This window comes from Salvelinus sp. IW2-2015, linkage group LG19 (genome assembly GCF_002910315.2).
Source record: "Salvelinus sp. IW2-2015 linkage group LG19, ASM291031v2, whole genome shotgun sequence".
Classification (NCBI taxonomy): domain Eukaryota; kingdom Metazoa; phylum Chordata; class Actinopteri; order Salmoniformes; family Salmonidae; genus Salvelinus; species Salvelinus sp. IW2-2015.
Window position 1 is genome coordinate 34237237 of NC_036859.1, and position 22443 is coordinate 34259679.

The following is a 22443-nucleotide window of genomic DNA, read 5'->3' on the forward strand; positions in this document are numbered from 1 at the left end:
TGTTTTTCCTCCGTCTCTTTCTCTCGCATAAGATACGAGTATAATGACAACATGTTGCATGGGCACAGGTGTTGGGGCTTATCACTTAGCCTAGGTCCACCAACCATTTGACAAAACCAGAGAGAAAATCGAACACACCCCATAGCRCTGAGCAGGGTCATAAAGGAGAAGTGTATGAGGTCAATGTTTAACACCTTCTCTGAGAAAAAAATGAAATGTCAGGCCAACAACAGTGACAGGCATTCCAGCCTTGCTCCAGTGACGCCTGGACAGGATGGGTGGTTTGGCGGAGGAATCGCTCGGATGATGTACCGATCACCTTCATCTAAACAATACCTTTCTGTGATGATTCCTCCTCAGGGACAGCAGGCTTGTTTATGACGAAAAGCAATATGTACTATACTCAATTTGTACATCACTTTCTAGTAAATTATTCATCATCTATTTCAATGGTGTTGTATGCTTAGAAATACAGTGCTTTCTGAAAGCATTCATACCCCTTGACTTATTCCACATTTTGTTGTGTTACAGCCTGAATTCAAAATGGATTAAATTGATTTTTTTCTCTAACCTTTCTACACACAACACACCATAATGACAAAGTAAAAACATGTTTTTAGAATTTTTTGCAAATATATTGAAATTTAAAATATCTAATTTACATAACTATTCACACCCTTGAGTGTCAATACATGTTGGACTCACCTTTGGCAGTGATTACAGCTGTCTTTCTCGGTCTTTCTCGGTAAGACCTTTGCACACCTGTATTGTACAATATTGCCCATTATTCTTTACAAAATTGTTCAAGCTCTGTCAAATTGGTTGTTGATCATTGCTAGACAACCATTTTCATGTCTTGCCATAAATTTTCAAGCAGATTTAWTTCCAAACTGTAACTAGGCCACTCAGGAACATTCACTGTCTTCTTCACACCTGTATCTTTGTAGTGACTGGGTGAATTGATACACCATCCAAAGTGTAATTAATAACTTCATCATGCTCAAAGGGATATTCAATGTCGGCTTTGTTTTTATTTTTTACACATCTACCATTGGAAAACCTCCCTGGTCTTTGCGGTTGAATGTGTTCTCCCTGAGATGAGATAATTATTCAAGAACCATTTTAAACACTATTATTGCACACAGAGAATCCATGCAACTTATTATATAACTTATTAATTTGTACTCTTAAACTTATTTAGGCTTGCCATAAGAATGTGGATGAATACTTATTGACTTGAATACTTAAGACATTTCAGCTTTAAATGTTTTATTAATTTGTAAAACATAATTCCACTTTGACATTATGTGATATTGTGTGTAGGCCTGTGACAAAAAAAAATCTAAATTGAATCCATTTTGAATTCACCCTGTAACACAACAACGTGTAAAACGTCAAGGGGTGTGAATACTCTCTCAAGGCACTGTATATCACACACTGTCAATAAAAGGCGTAATTTCAAAAGACTCGGATACATTTGTAGACAGAAAATGTGTTTCTGTGAACATTAAAAAAGTATCATACTTCCATGGTTGTTTTGTGATTCAACTGTGAGGATTATTGAAAATGGCTCGATTGAAGCTACAGGCAGTACCTCTTTAAACAGAAGACATTAGGAACAAAAACGAACATTACTCGTCTGTTCTGTATTTTCCTAAACATAATTGTTCCCTGATGAGGCAATACAGGGAACGTAAAGTCCTCCACGAGAGTCCATGGAGGTATCTCACATAGGAGTGTGTGGGAGCATGTTAGTGTTGTACCACACTGCGATTAATACCCCCACTAACATTTGGTCCACTTACGTGAGTTATACCAGTAATTGCATGTGAGATATAATTAGGCGGTATTACCATTCAGAACGTGCATTGGATTTAGACTGGGTGTACTTTACTCTGTGTAGGAGCAAGTGAGTCATATTTAACAATAAGACACTCCGTCTCAGATTTTTGGAGAGCTGCTGTAATTTAAGGCATTTTCAAAAAAAATGTTTTACATTTTGTAGTATATACAGTATACACACACATACAGTTGAAGTCGGAGTTTTACATACACCTTAGCCAAATACATTTAAACTCTGTTCTTCACAATTCCTGACATTTAATCTAAGTACAAATAATCTGTTTTAGGTCAGTTAGGATCACCACTTTATTTTAAGAATGTGAAATGTCAGAATAATAGTAGAGAGAATGATTTATTTCAGCTTTTATTTCTTTCATCACATTCCCAGTGGGTCAGAAGTTTACATACACTCAATTAGTATTTGGTAGCATTGCCTTTAAATAGTTTAACTTGGGTCAAACGTTTTGGGTAGCCTTCCACAAGCTTCCCACAATAAATTGGGTGAATTTCGGTTATTCCTCCTGACAGAGCTGGTGTAAGTGAGTCAGGTTTCTAGGCCTCCTTCCTCACACACACTTTTTCAGTTCTGCCCACAAATGTTCTATGGGATTGAGGTCAGGGCTTTGTGATGTCCACTCCAATACCTTGACTTTGTTGTCCTTAAGCCATTTTGCCACAACTTTGGAAGTATGCTTGGGGTCATTGTCCATTTGGAAAACCCATTTGTGACCAAGCTTTAACTTCCTGACTGATGCCTTTCGATGTTGCTTCAATATATCCACATATTTTCATTATGTGAAAAGTGCACCAGTCCCTCCTGCAAAGCACCCTCACAACATGATGCTGCCACCCCATGCTTCCCGGTTGGGATGGTGTTCTTCAGCTTGCAAGCCTCCGCCTTTTTCCTCCAAACATAACGATGGTCATTATGGCCAAACAGTTCTATTTTTATTTCATCAGACCAGAGGACATTTCTCCAAAAAGTACGATATTTGTCCCCATACGCAGTTGCAATCCATACTCTGGCTTTTTTATGGYGGTTTTGGAGCAGTGGCTTCTTCCTTGCYGAGTRGCCTTTCAGRTTATGTCGATATAGGACTCGTTTTACTGTGGATATAGATACTTTTGTACCTGTTTCCTCCAGCATCTTCACAAGGTCCTTTGCTGTTGTTCTGGGATTGATTTGCACTTTTTGTACCAAAGTACGTTCATCTCTAGGATACAGAACGCATCTCCTTCCTGAGCGGTATGATGGCTACGTGGTCCCCATGGTGTTTATACCTGCGTACTATTGTTTGTACAGATGAACGTGGTACCTTCAGGCGTTTGGAAATTGCTCCCAAGGATGAACCGGACTTATGGAGGTCTACCATTTTTTTTCTGAGGTCTTGGCTGATTTCTTTTGATTTTCCCATGATGTCAGGTAAAGATGCACTGAGTTTGAAGGTAGGCCTTGAAATACATCCACAGGTACACCCCCAATTGACTSAAATTATGTCAATTAGCCTATCAGAAGCTTCTAAAGCCATGACATCATTTTCTGGAATTTTCCAAGCTGTTTAAAGGCATAGTCAACTTAGTGTATAAAAACTTCTGACCCACTGGAATTGTGATACAGTGAATTATAAGTTAAATAATCTGTCTGTAAACAATTGTTGGAAAAATGACTTGTGTCATGCACAAAGCAGATGTCCCAACCGACTTGCCAAAACTATAGTTTGTTAACAAGACATTTGTGGAGTGGTTGAAAAACGAGTTTTAATGACTCTAACCTAAGTGTATGTAAACTTCCGACTTCAACTGTATATATACACACAGTACGAGTAAAAAGTTTGTACACACCTACTCATTCAAGGTAAAAAAAAATATATWTTTYTTTTTTACTATTTTCTATATTGTAGAATAATAGTGAGGATATCAAAACTATGAAATAACACATATGGAATCAAGTAGTAACCACAAAAAAGACAAATCAAACTATATATTGAATATTTGAGAGTCTTCAAATTAGCCACCCTTTGCCTTCATGAGAGCTTTGTACACTTGGCATTCTCTCAACCAGCTTCATGAGGAATGCTTTTCTAACAGTCTTGAAGGAGTTCCTWCATATGCTSAGCACATGTTGGCTGCTTTTCCTTCACTCTGCGGTCCAACTCATCCCAAACCATCTCATCCCAAACCATACATTTCCTTGGTCAAATAGCCCTTACACAGCCTGGTGGTGTGTTTTGGGTCATTGTCCTGTTGAAAAAAAAAATGATAGTCCCACTAAGTGCAAACCAGATGGGCTGCCATATCGCTGCAGAATGCTGTGGTAGCAATGCTGGTCAAGTGTGCCTTGAATTCTAAATAAATCACAGACAGTGTCACCAGCAAAGCACCCCCACACCATCACACCTCCTCTTCCATGCTTCGGTTGGAACCAAAAATCTCACATTTGGACTCATCAGACCAAAGGACAGATTTCCACCGGTCTAATGTCCATAACTCTAATGAACTTATCCTCTGCAGCAGAGGATACACTATTTTTGTGCTTTTAGGGACCATAATGCAATTCTTCAGAAAATGGCCGTGGCTTCAGAATGTTTTCTGATTTGAAGAAATGGCGGAAAATATGCAGTCGAAGTCCGACAAGAGCAGATACAMATTCATTGCTTTAACTAATTATGACAAATGTTWAGAAAATKAGTTACGTTGGCTGACAATTTGTTAGCTATGCTATCCTTATGAACCACATAGTATTACAGCAGCATGTACCGGTATGTTCGCTAGTTACCTCACATTAGTTGGCTACTAATACATCGAACTTGCCAGACAGTATATTAACTATCTGCTATAACTAACTACCCAACGTTTATTGACTTGATTTTTCACATCATACTTAGCTTCGAGGTATGGTCGTTGTGCATTTCAATGGACATGGTTAATTTCAGAGAACTCTCATCTTAGTCTGCCAGAGCGCAGAATAAATGATGAATTGACTTACGCTCGACACCCGTTGAATATGGCCGGTGTCAGTAAACTTTGGCAAAAAAAGCATAATTAAATTGTTGCTTGCAGCACAGTTACAGTCACCAACGCTCCGGATAACATGACAATAGCTCAACCAGCTCTGCTAGGGCAAGTAAAATTATCAGAGTGAGGTGTTCTCTCCAATTTGTGTCTGGAAGTAGCTAGCCAATGTTAGCCAGTTAGCTTGGGTGCTTGACTGTCGTTGAACACTTGGATCAACCCTTCTCCTCGGCCAGGGCGTCCAGTGTGCGCTCCAAGAGCGAAACACTCTAAATTTATGAGCGGACAATCTGACAACGCTCTGGATTTACGGACACACAGAGTGCACTCTGGCACTCCATATTGAATTTATGAACACACCCGAAATTGTAAAATGTCTAGCTTGTCATTAGTTACGCTAACAAGCTAGCAAGAGGTTGCATAGCAACAGCATCTACWTCCAGTAGACAGGCGAAGCGCTAGTACGCTCAACTGAAACGATACCATGAACTAAAATGAACTAATAGTATATAGTATGTAGTATATACAGTGGCTTGCGAAAGTATTCACCCCCCTTGGCATTTTTCCAATTTTGTTGCCTTACAACCTGGAATTAAAATGTATTTTTGGGGGGTTTGTATCATTTGATTTACACAACATGCCTACCATTTTGAAGATGCAAAATTATTTTTTATTGTGAAACAAACAAGAAATAAGACAAAGAAACAGAAAACCTGAGCGTGCATAACTATTCCCCCCCAAAGTCAATACTTTGTAGAGCCACCTTTTGCAGCAATTACAGCTGCAAGTCTCTTGGGGTATGTCTCTATAAGCTTGGCACATCTAGCCACTGGGATTTTTGCCCATTCTTTAATGCAAAACTACTCCAGCTCCTTCAAGTTGGATGGGTTCCACTGGTGTACAGCAATCTTTAAGTCATACCACAGATTCTCAATTGGATTGAGGTCTGGGCTTTGTCTAGGCCATTCCAAGACATTTAAATGTTTCCYCTTAAACCACTCGAGTGTTGCTTTAGCAGTATGAATAGGGTCATTGTCCTGCTGGAAGGCGAACCTCCGTCCCAGTCTCAAATCTCTGGAAGACTGAAACAGGTTTCCCTCAATAATTTCCCTGTATATAGCGCCATCCATCATTCCTTCAATTCTGACCAGTTTACCAGTCCCTGCCAATGAAAAATATCCCCACAGCATCATGCAGTATYATTTTAGTCTCATCTGAYCAGAGTACCTTCTTCCATATGTTTGGGGAGTCTCCCACATGCCTTTTGGCGAACACCAAACATGTTTGCTTATTTTTTTCTAGACACTCTTCCGTGAAGCCCAGCTCTGTGGAGTGTACGGCTTAAAGCGGTCCTATGGAAAGATACTCCAATCTCCGCTGTAGAGCTTTGCAGCTCCTTCCGGGTTATCTTTGGTCTCTTTGTTGCCTCTCTGATTAATGCCCTCCTTGCCTGGTCCGTGAGTTTTGGTGGGCGGCCCTCTCTTGGCAGGTTTGCTGTGGTGCCCTATTCTTTCCATTTTTTAATAATGGATTTAATGGTGCTCCGTGGGATGTTCAAAGTTTCTGACCTGTTTGGAGAGCTCCTTGGTCTTCATAGTAGCGCTTGCTAGGTGGGGCCCCTTGCTTAGTGGTGTTGCAGACTCTGGGGCCTTTCAGAACAGGTGTATACATACTGAGATCATGTGACAGATCATGTGACACTCCGATTGCACACAGGTGGACTTTATTTAACTAATTATGTGACTTCTGAAAGTAATTGGTTGCACCAGATCTTATTTAGGGGCTTCATAGCAAAGGGGGTGAATACATATGCACGCACCACWTTTCTGTTTTGTATTTTTTTGAATTTTTGGAAACAAGTTGTTATTTTCATTTAATTTMACCAATTTGGACTATTTTGTGTAYGTCCATTACATGAAATCCAAATAAAAATCAATTTAAATTACAGGTTGTAATGCAACAAAATAGTAAAAACGCCAAGGGTGGTGAATACTTTTGCAAGACACTGTACTCATTAAGCATGTAGTATACAGTATGTTAGGGTATTCGAACACAGCTTGGGTCTTCCTTTCTGTGGCGGTCCTCATGAGAGCCAGTTTCATCATAGCGCTTGATGGTTTTTGCGAATGCACCTGAAGAAACTTTCAAAGTTCTTGAAATATTCCGGATTGACTGACCTTCATGTCTTAAAGTAATGATGGACTGTCATTTCTCTTTGCTTATTTGAGCTGTTCTTGCCATAATATGGACTTGGTATTTTACCAATTACGGCTATTTTCTGTATACCACCCCTACCTTGTCACAATACAACTGATTGGCTAAAATGCATTAAGAAGGAAATCAATTCCACAAATGAACTTTTAACAAGGCAAGCCTGTTAATTGAAATGCATTCCAGGTGATTACCTCATGAAGCTGGTTGAGAGAATGCCAAGAGTGTGCAAAGCTTTCATCAAGGCAAAGAGTGGCTACTTTGAAGATTCTCAAATTTTAAATATATTTAGATTTGTTAAACACTTTTTTGATTCCATATGAGTTACATGATTCCATATGAGTTATTTCATAGTTTGATGTCTTCACTATAATTTTACAATGTAGAAAATAGTACAAATAAAGAAAAACCCTTGAATGAGTAGGTGTTCTAAAACTTTTGACTGGTATACATATATATTTATTAAAGGGGTAATCTGGGATTACTACATCCATTTTTGGACTTTTAATTGAATGATATATAGCCATTGATTCTTGATGAATATAACTTATGAATAAAGAGTTAGAAAAATAGTTGTTGTGATTCTTAGTGTAACTTTAGTGTAATGTGACTTTTCTGTATTAACACATAACGTACAGGATACAAGGATATGTCATCTATCCCCCTCTCCTTCTGCCTGTCTCCCCTCTCTTCTTTCTCTCTCCTCTTTTTCTCCTTCCCTCCTTCCTTCTCTCTCCCTCCATTCCATCCCATTCAGGCATGAGACTCCTTCACCATCATCTACAATCTGTTTGAACAGATCCTCTCCATCTTGGAGGATGCAACACTCAGACTTGGCCTCTATTGGTTGACTTGTCTAGCTATATACTCATGATTGGATATATTGCTTTTGAAGCTCTTTGAGATTTCTTTCTGTTACGAAAAGCGCAATAGAAGTGTAATACCTTATTATTATTCTCTTCGTTCTCCCTCTTTCTCCCCTCTTCTTCCTCTCTCATTCCTGACTTCTCTACTCTTTCTCTCTCCCTACAGCTTTGCTCTCTCCCTCACCCTCTCTCTCTCTCTCTCTCTCTCTCTCTTGTCATCTTTACTCTCTCTCTATCTCTCCCTGCTTTCTCCCTCACCCTATCTCTCCTCATCTTTACTCTCTCTCTCCATCKCTCCCTGCCTTCCCTCACTCCTATMTCTCCTCATCTTTACTCTCTCTCTCCATCTCTCCCTGCCTTCCCTCACKCCTATCGCCTTCTATTCATTCCGGCAGGTTCTGTTCAACGTCTACCGCTGGTTTCTCTCAGTGTGTGTAAATTAAAGGGAGCTGTTTGTAGTCTGGCCTTTGAAACAGATTCCAGTGATTATCTGTGTGCAGTGGTGGTCTGTGCCGTCTAAGATGAAGGAGGACAATAAAAAAAGAATAATGAGCATGGCCTTATTTCTATTACAGCATATTGGATGACTGTCATTCATATTCCGTTCACCCAGTTCAATGTAACATCAATAGGTTTAGGCTACAACATGATACTCACATTTTCCCTATACCCATCATGAGGTTGCTACAACCTAACCCTTGAATGACAGTTTACAACGTAGGTGCGTGTAGGTCGAAAGAAAAATTTACGCCTTGCACACTCTTGCCTGCATCTAGCTGATCTAGGGTGTAAATATTAGTTGCAAACAAGAGTTTCTATTGGACAAATTCAGGTATGTCTATCCCCGTTTCGTTCCGTTTGCTTCCATTTAAGATTTTTTTTCAACAGAATTGGAGGAATGAATGCACCCCTGATCACGTGTAAACACAGTTCACTTTCATAGCAGCCACCYTGTATTCCTTCTCGCATCTATGCCCTCTCCTCCTCTCACCTTTTCCCTTCGCTTGTGGACTTCAATGCACAACACATCAGCTATAGGAGACCAGATGAAAAAACCTTTCCAAGCCAAACCATATCATAACCGCTACACACAGCCTACATCGTTGTCACCATATTAGCTAAAGTAGCATCATAGTCAACATACAGTAGCTAATAGAACTAACGCGTTAGAAAACCTGCTACAATTACGCAACAATGTTACAGTGTACAGTCAGTCACTAAGCAGTTTATCAGTTACAACGGCAAGCCCCGGTGGCAATAAATTTGTCAAACCAAAAGCTTATCTTGACTTGGAAGAGTTCCAGTGTTGTGTTGGATAGTTATAGCCAGCCAGCTAACATAGCATCCCTCTGTTTGAGCTGGTGTTTGAGTAGGCTAAACTAGCTAGCTGCATTTGCTAGCTAAGTAAGCGAAAATGAAAGTTTAAAGAAATTAAGAAATCTCTCTCTCTTGCTTATCCAAGATTTTAGAAGAAATTAATTTGTTCAAATCTGTTCAACTATTGTTTTCCTCTCTCTTTGAGTCAACTACACATTTTATGCACCGCAGTTCTAGATAGCTGTAGCTTATGCTTTCAGTACTAGATTCATTATCTGATCCTTTGATTGGTTGGACAACATGTCAGTTCATGCAGCAAGAGCTCTGATGTGTTCATTCTGTGTGTCAGCATGGTCTAATAAAAAACATCCAAATAGTGACATTTAACTGCAGTTATACTGTATGTCACTTTTGTTGACGTGCTCATTTTCTGTTGGTCTCGAGATTCTAGGTCTCGAGATTCTAGACTCCGTTGTTATACTCTAGAATCTAGAGTATAACAACGGAATAGCTTAGATCAAATGGAGTCATTCTGTATTGAGTATGAATAGGACCAGAAGATTTTCCTTTCCCTGCCCTGGAGTTTTCCCTGCCCTGGAGTTTTCCCTGTCCTGGAGTTTTCCCTGCCCTGGAGTTTTCCCTGCCCTGGTCACACGGGTCAGTAAAAAAAAAAAAACACCCTGGCCCTAAACATGAATTCTGTGCCCATCAAAGAGTTGTCAATTTCCTTTCTGCCTTTCAATGATAACCATCTGCTGACCTCTCCTATAAGGATTGCCCAACTGTTTGCCTTGATAAATTACACTGTTTTTCATCACACACAGTGCAACTATTTTCTAACATGAACTGGCCCCAGCTTTCTTACACACCTTGTTAGTTATTCCCATTGATATAAGTCAACACTCGGTTTTGCCTAATTCATTAGGGTCTCATCAAAGCACATTTATTAAATAAAGAATACACTTAATTTGCCCCATGCAGTGACCTGTGCAATAATTTCAAGCATCATTAGATACCGACTCATTAAAGAAGCACGTGAGTAAGAGATGGGTGAGCGTGACCATTTTCAGAGACACTACAAAAACATAATTAGCATTTTATGCCCTATATTCCCCACATTTATAGTGTTTCAGCTAAAGCCACAAATTAATGATATACAGTAGGTAATTTTGTGGGTCAACTTTATAACAAGAGTGGAGTATAGTATAGACCATTGGAGGCTGTTGAGGGGAGGACGGCTCATAATAATGGATGGAACGAAATAAATGGAAACGTATCAAACACATTTTTGTTCATGTCTTTGATAAGATTCCATCCACTCCAGCCGTTATTATATATGTATACTTTAATGTAACCTTTTTTTAACTRGGCAAGTCAGTTAAGAACAAATTCTTATTTACAATGACGGCCTGCCCCAGCCAAACCCAGACGACGCTGGGCCAATTGTGCGCCGCCCTATGGGACTCCCAATCACAGTCAGATGTGATACAGCCTGGATTCGAAACAGGGGCTGTAGTGAAGCCTCCTGCACTGAGATGCAGTGCCTTAGATCACTGCGCCACTCAGGAGCATGTCCTCCCATCAGCAGCTTCCACTGGTGCAGACCAGGGTTTGATTTATACATTGAGTCCTAAGGGGGCCCTAAAACTAAGGGCTGGACAATTGCTGATACGTATGAGGGTGCCCACTTTACATGAATAGTTTTGTTGCTTATGAAGGTGCCCAGGTGCACCCCTGTAATTCGATCCCTGGTCTGAAAATTCAGAAGGGCACCACAGTTACGTATATCTCATTATTATTGATGTATAATGAGGTGTTATCAACTTCAATACTTACACGTCACTTTTGGTTACACTTTTACAAAGGTGACGTGTCAAATAACCACTAAGTAGCCAATTACTCATTAAGGCATTGTGTCCGTCAGCAGCTTATTAACAATTCAATCATTATGTACACAAATCCAATTATCAAAAATAGTCTTTCACTTATTAATATCATCAGCTGTGATTTCATTTAAAGTACAGTTTGATCTTTAATATGGGCTATAGTCAGATGACACTAGAAAAACACCATGTAACCTGCATCAAATTTATAGTCAAGGAAAAGAGATGGAAAACAGAATTCAGTCCAAGTAAATTCGAGGTCATTTTTCAGGTCAAAGCAACAACAAAAAAATACATTTTGAATGTAAAATATAGTTATTTAAGATGAATTATTCCAGTGCTGTGAGAGCGTGTTTTGTATGACTATTTAATATAGTCTATTTCACACAGGAAACATTGTTTTATTGATTAAATGATCATGCATGCATGTATCTACTTAACTCACAAAGTCAAATGTGTTTTTCCCCGTGTTGCCGTTAACCATGTACTGCATTTCAATACATCTGGTTGTGAGTGAATAGATAACTGAATCTAGCCACCTGTAAGTGTCATCCCACTGGGCACACACTGGCTGAATCAACGGTGTTTCCACGTCATTTCAATGACATTACGTTGAACCAACGTGGAATAGTTGTTGAATTGATGTCTGTGCCCAGTGGGAATGTACTCAATGCTATGTTGTATCTTTGTTTTACAACAGAAATCATCAACATTTGTGCAGGCAATGGCAATTGGAAAAAAAACTTGAGCCATTAAAGCGATTATGATAATTTTTTTTACACTTTGTGAATCTTTATATTATTATATCTTGTGTACCATAAATTCTGTGCCCATCAATATAAATATGATTTTTACCTTCTGTTGTCTTTGGTTGTCATCTGCAGCATGTGAAACACAAGCTGGAATGGGGTGGTGAACTCTTTGCATTGATGTTTTCAAAACAACTCTAATCTAGCACTTTGGAGTGCCTCTACGAATCATCCCCTGATAACCCAGGAGAAACTAGCGTCTTCCCGCGGGTGTGAGGGCTGGCATTTTGCCCCAAATTAACCCACTTAGATTGTATTGCAGGGGCGAGATTAAATGCCACCTTTCATTCTATGCAAGCAGTCATCCTCATTTATCTCTGGGGTAGTTGTCTCTGGTTTACTTAAAGGGTAAAAAAAAAAACTTTCTGGGTGGTTTAGCAATAATACCAACTATGAATATGGAAGGCAGAGATGGGCAAAGTGAACTTCAGTTGATGGCATGTGGAGTTACTGAACTCCTACTGCCACAGCTCTACATTACAGGTCCTCTTGAGACAAAAAGCATAACAGAAGCGGATATTTCACTTTATTGGTTAGCGACTGATATTTGTATGATACTTTGGGTCGAAACTCCCTTTGAATGTCTTTGAAAAGGGAAAATTGCCAACACAAAAGGAGGCAAATGAGAAAAACGGAAGCATAATTCTGCTTCAACTCTTTTTGGTATTCATGTGAACCTTTGGAGGAGTCAGTCAAGGTAACTCTCCCTCCTAATGGTTTTGGGATTAGTTCTAGGTGTGATAGCGAATACACTGCCTCTCCCCGATTTCCATTATGGCATGTAATTAACGGGAAAGAAAACACTTCAGTTTTTCTTTCAGCCTCGAGCCTTTATCTCACTTCCATTCAAAGGCCTGATTAGCAGGGGTACTCGTCTTAAAATGTCAAGTTGTGACAAATCGTTTTTTGGTAAAGCGTGTCAATCAATATTTCACACGGCAGAATGCAGCCTTTATTGCACATCTGTATTTGTATTTATTACGGATCTCCATTAGTTCCTGCCAAGGCAGCAGCTACTCTTCCTGGGGTTTATTATGGATCCTATTAGTTCCTGCCAAGGCAGCAGCTACTCTTCCTGGGTTTATTATGGATCCTATTAGTTCCTGCCAAGGCAGCAGCTACTCTTCCTGGGGTTTATTATGGATCTCCATTAGTTCCTGCCAAGGCAGCAGCTACTCTTCCTGGGGTTTATTATGGATCCTATTAGTCCTGCCAAGGCAGCAGCTACTCTTCCTGGGTTTATTATGGATCCTATTAGTTCCTGCCAAGGCAGCAGCTACTCTTCCTGGGGTTTATTATGGATCCTATTAGTTCCTGCCAAGGCAGCAGCTACTCTTCCTGGGGTATTATGGATTCCATTAGTTCCTGCCAAGGCAGCAGCTACTCTTCCTGGGGTTTATTATGGATCCTATTAGTTCCTGCCAAGGCAGCAGCTACTCTTCCTGGGGTTTATTATGGATCCATTAGTTCCTGCCAAGGCAGCAGCTACTCTTCCTGGGTTTATTATGGATTCCATTAGTTCCTGCCAAGGCAGCAGCTACTCTTCCTGGTTTATTATGGATCCTATTAGTTCCTGCCAAGGCAGCAGCTACTCTTCCTGGGGTTTATTATGGATCCCTATTAGTTCCTGCCAAGGCAGCAGCTACTCTTCCTGGGGTTTATTATGGATCCTATTAGTTCCTGCCAAGGCAGCAGCTACTCTTCCTGGGTTTATTATGGATCCTATTAGTTCCTGCCAAGGCAGCAGCTACTCTTCCTGGGTTTATTATGGATCCTATTAGTTCCTGCCAAGGCAGCAGCTACTCTTCCTGGTTTATTATGGATTCCATTAGTTCCTGCCAAGGCAGCAGCTACTCTTCCTGGGGTTTATTATGGATCCTATTAGTTCCTGCCAAGGCAGCAGCTACTCTTCCTGGGGTTTATTATGGATCCTATTAGTTCCTGCCAAGGCAGCAGCTACTCTTCCTGGGGTTTATTATGGATCCTATTAGTTCCTGCCAAGGCAGCAGCTACTCTTCCTGGGTTTATTATGGATCCTATTAGTTCCTGCCAAGGCAGCAGCTACTCTTCCTGGGTTTATTATGGATTCCTATTAGTTCCTGCCAAGGCAGCAGCTACTCTTCCTGGGTTTATTATGGATCCATAGTTCCTGCCAAGCAGCAGCTACTCTTCCTGGGGTTTATTATGGATCCATAGTTCCTGCCAAGGCAGCAGCTACTCTTCCTGGGTTTATTATGGATCCTATTAGTTCCTGCCAAGGCAGCAGCTACTCTTCCTGGGGTTTATTATGGATCCATATTAGTTCCTGCCAAGGCAGCAGCTACTCTTCCTGGGGTTTATTATGGATCCATTAGTTCCTGCCAAGGCAGCAGCTACTCTTCCTGGGTTTATTATGGATCCATTAGTTCCTGCCAAGGCAGCAGCTACTCTTCCTGGGGTTTATTTATGGATCCCCAATAGTTCCTGCCAAGGCAGCAGCTACTCTTCCCGGGGTCCAGCAAAATTAAGGCAATTATACATTTTAAAAACATTACAATACATTCATAACAGATTTCCCAAYATATTAATTGTCCAGACTGGTTCAGTTTTCTCCTTTTCTCAGATGGGCCAAGCACTGCTTTTATGAGTTATTCAAGTATTTATTGTCTGAAAGGACAAAATAGGATATTGATTTCTATATTGTTTTCTTTCTCTTCTAGGTCCTAAGACAAAAACACCAGAAGTAGAAACACCTGCAGTCCTATGACTCAAAGCTGTACTTTAACAGTCACGTAKATGTTTTCAGGCAAGGATATGAAATAAGTGGTATATTTTGTCTGTCTGTGACTGAATTCGTGGACCTTCTGTCAAAAATCACTGTTTCCTGTGACTGATACCTGCACACTAAGTTTTCAAATGGACTACTTACTGCCAGCTCGTCAACTTATTTCTGTATGCTGTGGGCAAATGGTAGATTCAACCACTCAAACAAACTAATGATACTCATTAACACTGGCAGAGGCGTATTGAAAATAAACGACAGAAGGGTAGTAACAGTACTTATAGTAATTTAAATTGTAGTGTTGTAGCACCTAGAAGTATGTTAGCTACTTCGTTAGTCTAAATTCCTTAAGAAATAATAACAGACTGTCTTTTCAATCTTTATATTCTCTTTACACGGTCAAATACCATCCATTATGTTAATAAATGATCATAATGGTTCACATTGTTGTGTTTCAGAGCTGTATAAGGATCATTACGGCATGCATGAAAAATAAATTGGTTTGCCTTAAAACACATTTGTCATTTTGAAATATTCATAAGAGTGAATATTCAGGAAAGATCTTTCACATCGGCAAGGGAACTCATTTCGAATCTATGCTTGAATCTTCACAGCAGTATATCTCAATGGCTTTTCATGGTTCACACCACACAGCAAATGTGTGAGTTGTGTTGCAGTTTTGATTGAAACCAAACCACCATCACCAAAGACCGATAAAGCTGTGTTCAAAATTGTGACGTCCAAATTAGGAATCGTCTGCTGCTTACGCCAGCATAAGAGCCCATCTACCCGTTGACAGTTCCAGTGGTACATTTCACAACAAACACTCACATCCTAGCTCATCACATTGCAAGAAAGTGGGGGCTCGTCCAGGATAGAATGACATCTTGTAACAGCTGCCAACTACAGAAGCAGGGAGTTGAACAGTCATTCTTTAACTGTCCAGAATGAATCACATTTACAGTGCATTCGGAAAGTATTCAGACCCCTTGACTTTTTCCACATTTTGTTACGTTACAGCCTTATTCTAAAATTGATTAAATGAAAAAAAAGGCACACACCTGTCTATATAAGGTCCCACAGTTGACAGGGCATGTCAGAGCAAAAACTAAGCCATGAGGTCGAAGGAATTGTCCGTAGAGCCCTGAGACAGGATTGTATCGAGGCACAGATCTGGGGAAGGGTACCAAAAAATGTCTGCAGCATTGAAGGTCCCCAAGAACACAGTGGCCTCCATCATTCTTAAATGGAAGAAGTTTGGAACCACCAAGACTCTTCCTAGAGCTGGCTGTCCGGCCAAACTGAGCAATTGGGGGAGAAGGGCCTTGGTCAGGGAGGTGACCAAGAACCCGATGGTCACTCTGACAGAGCTCTTGAGTGCCTCTCTGGAAGGGAGAAACTTCCAGAAGGACAACCATCTCTGCAGCACTCCACCAATGAGGCCTTCATGTTAGAGTGGCCAGACGGAAGCCACTCCTCAGTAAAAGGCACATGACAGCACRCTTTGAATTTGCCAAAATGCACCTAAAGACTTTCAGACCATGAGAAACAAGATTCTCTGATCTGATGAAACCAAGATTGAACACTTTGACCTGAATGCCAAGCGTCACGTCTGGAGGAAACCTGACACCATCCCTACGTTGAAGCATAATGGTGACAACATCTTGCTGTTGGGATGTTTTTCRGCGGCAGGGACTGGGAGTCTAGTCAGGATCGGAGCAAAGTACAGAGAGATCCTTGATGAAAACCTGCTCCGGAGAGCTCAGGACCTCAGACTGGGACGAAGGTTYACCTTCCAACAGKACAACGRCCCTAAGCACACAGMCAAGACAAYGCATGAGTGGCTTCGGGACAAGTCTCTGAATGTCCTTGAGTGGCCCATCCAGAGCCCGGACCAGATCGTTCATCTCTGGAGAGACCTGAAAATAGCGGCGACGCTCCCCATCAAACCTGACAGAGCTTGAGAGGATCTGCAGAGAAGAATGGGAGAAACTCCCCAAATACAGGTGTGCCAAGCTTGTAGTGTCATACCCAAAAAGACTCGAGGCTGTAATCGCTGCCAAAGGTGCTTYAACAAAGTACTGAGTAAAGGGTCTGAATACTAATGTAAATGTGATATTTCATTTTTTTTATTTTTTATTAATAAACATTTGCAAAAATTTCGAAAAAAACTGTTTTTGCTTTGTCATTATGGGGTATTGTGTGTAGATTGATGAGTGAAAAAACAACCATTTAATCAATTTTAGAATAAGGCTATAACGTAGCAAAATTTGGAAAAGTCAAGGGGTCTGAATACTTTCCGAATGCACTGTAGACGAACCAGTGGTCAAAGTCCTCARGACATAAAACTGTTAACCTTATTATATGAGGATTAATCAAGAAAATATTTCCTTAACCTGATTGCRTTCAAAGCAATTGGCATAGCGGTTTACGTAGACTCCCTGCTCACCCACGACTGCGTGGCCGCGCACAACTCCAACACCATCAAGTTTCCTGATGACACGACGGTGGTAGGCCTGATCACCGACGATGATGAGACAGCCTCTAGGGAGGATGTCAGTGACCCGGGAGTGTGGTGCCAGGACAACAACCTCTCTCTCAATGTCAGCAAGACAAAGGAGCGGACTGTGGACCACAATAAAACGGAGGGCCGAGCATGCCCCCATCCACATCAACGGGGCCTTAGCGGAGCGGGTCGAGAGCTTCCTGTTCCTTGTCTATGAACCCATCTTCAGTTTCCCAGAATCACCTCACTCTCAAGCCATCGGTGCATCACATCAACGACGGGAGTGTTGTAGACGGTAGAGTAGAGGAATCAATTTGCACTTCTCTCAAAGGCCCCCTCATTCACGCAAAGGGCGAGTCGGCCCGTTTACCATCAAAGGACGTCAAATCTTCAAATGTTCCCAAGAYACGCTTATCTCAACTCTTGATAGATATGAAAACCGTGCTGTAACAAACCATTTAAGTAAGGAGCCAAAAACCCAACTTGAGCAGAAATATTCTAGCTAACTGATCCCTACATGAATTATGAATACTTTTTTAGGGGTGCTTCTTATCTTTACTTTGCCTCATTCTGCAATTTGACTTTCTAGTTTTAAAGAGATATTGCTTGTATAAAGGAAATGTATCATGAAGTTTACATCATCATTTTCACTGTCATCATTTTGACAAGGAGTACTATTGCACACTGTAACTTTTGAAAATACATCCTATAAACATAACACAAAAACACAAAGTCTGTTTTCGTTAAGGTCCGTTTTTTTTCAAACGTTTATAAATTAAATGTTCAATGATCATTATAAGAATAATGAAAGGGAAGAACATAATTACTTAGCAACAGCAACACGTTTCTACATCCTGCAAGACATACAGTAAAAGTACACAAACATATAGCACATGCACTACTGCCAATACTGGTACTACATTAAATAAACCAAACTCTGCATCTGGAACACATCTCGTACGCTATATGAGGGTTCAATCATGATACTATTTCTCCAATAAACACTATTACAGTGAGCCATTGTCTAAATCTAATATCCGGAACGAATACATAAAGTGTGCGTCACTCTACCGTCAGACCTGTATCTTCAATGGAAAAATGTGGCACAACGTTAATCATACATAAATCCTCCTCATTATTCACCAATTGAGGAGCAGCGTAACCATCTGTAAAAGGGAGGAGGTTCATCATAGTAGTAATAGATTACATTAAACAGCCTTTTCCAAATGGGAGTGATTGACTTGGAGTGATCTGACATTCAAAGGGCTATTACGACAAGAACACGTCGTGGCAGGTACAATGCGATATTGGCCAAGAACAGATGTAATACATCCTTTTGACAATACCGTGTAATTTCAAAAGCCCTATTTCGAGTTCGCAGTCATTTCCTTCAAATTAAATCACCTTGGGTTACACGTTTCAGTTACAGAAGTTGGGGATAAAATTCACAACCATATCAAAGGATGAGCCTTCTGGAGTCAAGCAGCGTACASTGTCACAAAGAAACCAGATGTTCACGAAAAGCCTCTCTTTCATTTCCCCGTTCCTTTTATCTCTCTCTCATTATGTTTATTTATTTTTCCCTCTCTCACCTTTTCAAAATGGTGGAGAAAGCTGAAGAACACAGGAGCCTGGAAGGCCTTGAAGGTACGCTTTCATCTGATTGGTCAGACATAATCATGACGGCAAGAGTCGAGTGATTCAAGCCACAATGTGAGTATCAATAACCTATATATACTACCGTTCAAAAGTTTGGGGTCACTTAGAAATGTCCTTGTTTTGAAAGAAAAGCTACATTTTTTGTCCATTAAAATAACATCAAATTGATCAGAAATACAGTGTAGATATTGTTAATGTTGTAAATGACTATTGTAGCTGGAAACGGCTTTTTAATGGAATATCTACATAGGCGTACAGAGGCCCATTATCAGTAACCATCACTCCTGTGTTCCAATGGCACGTTATGTTTGCTAATCCAAGTTTRTCATTTTAAAAGGCTAATTGATCATTAGAAAAGCTTTTTGCAATTATGTTAGCACAGCTGAAAACTGTTGTTATGATTAAAGAAGCAATAAAACTGGCCTTCTTTAGACTAGTTGAGTGTCTGGAGCATCAGCATTTGTGGGTTCGATTACATGTTCAAAATGGCCAGAAACAAATAACTTTCTTCTGAAACTCATCAGTCTATTATTGTTTTGAGAAATGAAGGCCATTCCATGCGAGAAATTGCCAAGAAACTGAAGATCTCGTACAACGTTGTGTACTACTCYCTTCACAGAACAGCGCAAATTGTCTCTAACCAGAATAGAAAGAGGAGTGGGAGGCCCCGGTGTACAACTGAGCAAGAAGACAAATACATTAGAGTTTGAGAAACAGACACCTCACAAGTCCTCAACTGGCAGCTTCATTAAATAGTACCAGCAAAACACCAGTCTCAACGTCAACAGTGAAGAGGTGACTCCAGGATGCTGGCCTTCTAGGCAGAGTTCCTCTGTCCAGTGTCTGTGTTCTTTTGCCCATCTTAATCTTTTATTTTTATTGGCCAGTCTGAGACATGGCTTTTTCTTTGCAATTCTGCCTAGAAGGCCAGCATCCCAGAGTCGCCTCTGTGAGTCAGCCAGACAGAGAGTGCCTCTGACACTAAGCATACCTACGGCCCTGTGAGTCGACCGGACAGAGAGTGCCTCTGACACTAAGCATACCTACGGCCCTGTGAGTCAGCCGGACAGAGAGTGCCTCTGACACTAAGCATACCTACGGCCCTGCGAGTCAGCCGGACAGAGAGTGCCTCTGACACTAAGCATACCTACGGCCCTGTGAGTCGACGGACAGAGAGTGCCTCTGACACTAAGCATACCTACGGCCCTGTGAGTCAGAGGGACAGAGAGTGCCTCTGACACTAAGCATACCGACGACCCTGTTGAGTCAGCCAGACAGACAGCGTCTCTGACACTAAGCATACCGACGACCCTGTGAGTCAGCCGGACAGAGAGTGCCTCGGACACTAAGCATACCTACGGCCCTGCGAGTCAGCCGGACAGAGAGTGCCTCTGACACTAAGCATACCTACTGCCCTGTGAGTCAACCGGACAGAGAGTGCCTCTGACACTAAGCATACCTACGGCCCTGTGAGTCAACCGGACAGAGAGTGCCTCTGACACTAAAGCATACCTACGGCCCTGTGAGTCAGAGGGACAGAGAGTGCTCTGACACTAAGCATACCTACAGCCCTGCGAGTCAGAGGGACAGAGCAGTGTCTCTGACACTAAGCATACCTACGACCTGTGAGTCAGCCGGACAGAGAGTGCCTCTGACACTAAGCATACCTACTGCCCTGTGAGTCAGAGGGACAGACGGTAGAATGAGTGGTAGGAGAAATATAAATGCACCTCTTATCATCCTCTGCTGATCTGAAATGACTTTGGAGTTCCAGAACATTCTCTCCTTCCCTTCCAACGGCAACACACAGGCATTCATTATGAACCCATTTAAAGAGACGATTGGTCAGGAACACAGCCATTATCATTATTTGTTTCCCTTGTTGCCAAGCAGCAGCCGTTCCTTTTGGGTTTATAAGAACAAATATCACATCTGTTTGGGGATGCTTTGGGACGCACGGTGCATTCTGAGCAGGGTGTTGAGCCTCTTGAATCGGTGTGTTTCATCAGTGGTTGATGACAAGTGACATTGATTTCTTCTGTTTTCACTTCCACAAAATGCATATGCATTTTAATTGTCGAAATAAGTATTTAAAGTTTTTTTTWAAAACATMAAKTTTTCCAAACAAATTCAAACAAATKCATTAAATGAATGAGAGAAWATAAAAATACAAAAGGAATATAGATATCTTTGGTTGTGACTTGTTGTGGCATGCAGAGCATTTTGTGATATTCTGACTCTGAATGGTCTCTTTCTTTCAGATGGAGCTAAAAGTCATCTCCATGTTGCCTCCTGCATTTCTACTTTCTCCTCACAGAGCTCTCAGGTTTTGYCCATTAAAAGTTCCTGTGTTACCGTGCCAACCTCAGCTGTACTCACATTGGTTACGCACAGAAAATGAAGAAATGGAGAAATGAACTCCAATGTAAGTCTGATGGAGTGAGAAATGGAACATATGTACAGTTGTATTGTTTATGCATGGATCAGGTGCAGTCTTTTGATTTTCAATTTGACATTTTATGTTTTGGCTTTATGAGCTATTCAAAGGGGATTGCTCCGAGCTCGAGCATGCTACCATGGGAAATAATGKGAGTTTGTCTGCGAGGATCGTGTTATTAATAATGATAGAGGTTTCCCTTTGCAAAGTAAATATCTTTCTGGATTTCCTACCGTGCAGACTTGAAATAGACAACATTCGCTAACTAAAAGTAATAGAAAATGTCTCATTTAGCTGGCATAATGCTGTGGGATAATGAACCAAGTCTAGAATTTCTTATGGAAATTGCAAACTTTAGAAGGCTTTTTAAACCTTGAATACACTACAAGTTTGCATTTCCTGCTGTGCAGGAAAATTCTCAGCAACAAAAGAGTGAACAAATGAGGATCCTAAATCTGTAGAGTAAATAGTTTGCGAGCACTATGCGCATGGTCACCTGAAATGAAGTGTTGTTGCAATTTCCAAACGCCTGAAGGTACCACGTTCATCTGTACAAATAATAGTACGCAAGTATAAACACTATGGGACCACGCAGCCATCAAACCGCTCAGGAAGGAGACGCGTTCTGTCTCCTAGAGATGAACGTACTTTGGTGCGAAAAGTGCAAATCAATCCCAGAACAACAGCAAAGGACCTTGTGAAGATGCTGGAGGAAACATGTACAAAACTATCTATATCCACAGTAAAACGAGTCCTAAATCGACATAACCTGAAAGGCCGCTCAGCAAGGAAGAAGCCACTGCTCCAAAACCACCATAAAAAAGCCAGACTATGTTTTGCAACTGCACATGGGGACAAAGATCGTACTTTTTGGAGAATTGTCATGTGGTCTGATGATACAAAAATAGAACTGTTTGGCCATAATGACCATTGTTATGTTTGGAGAAAAAGGGGGAGGCTTGCAAGCCGAAGAACACCATCCCAACCTTGAAGGACGTTGGTGCAGAATCATGTTGTGGGGGTGCTTTTGCTGCAGGAGGGCCTGGAGCACTTCACAAAATAGATGGCATCATGAGGGAGGAAAATTAATTGTTATATATTGAAGCAACATCTCAAGACATAGTCAAAGGTTAAAGCTTG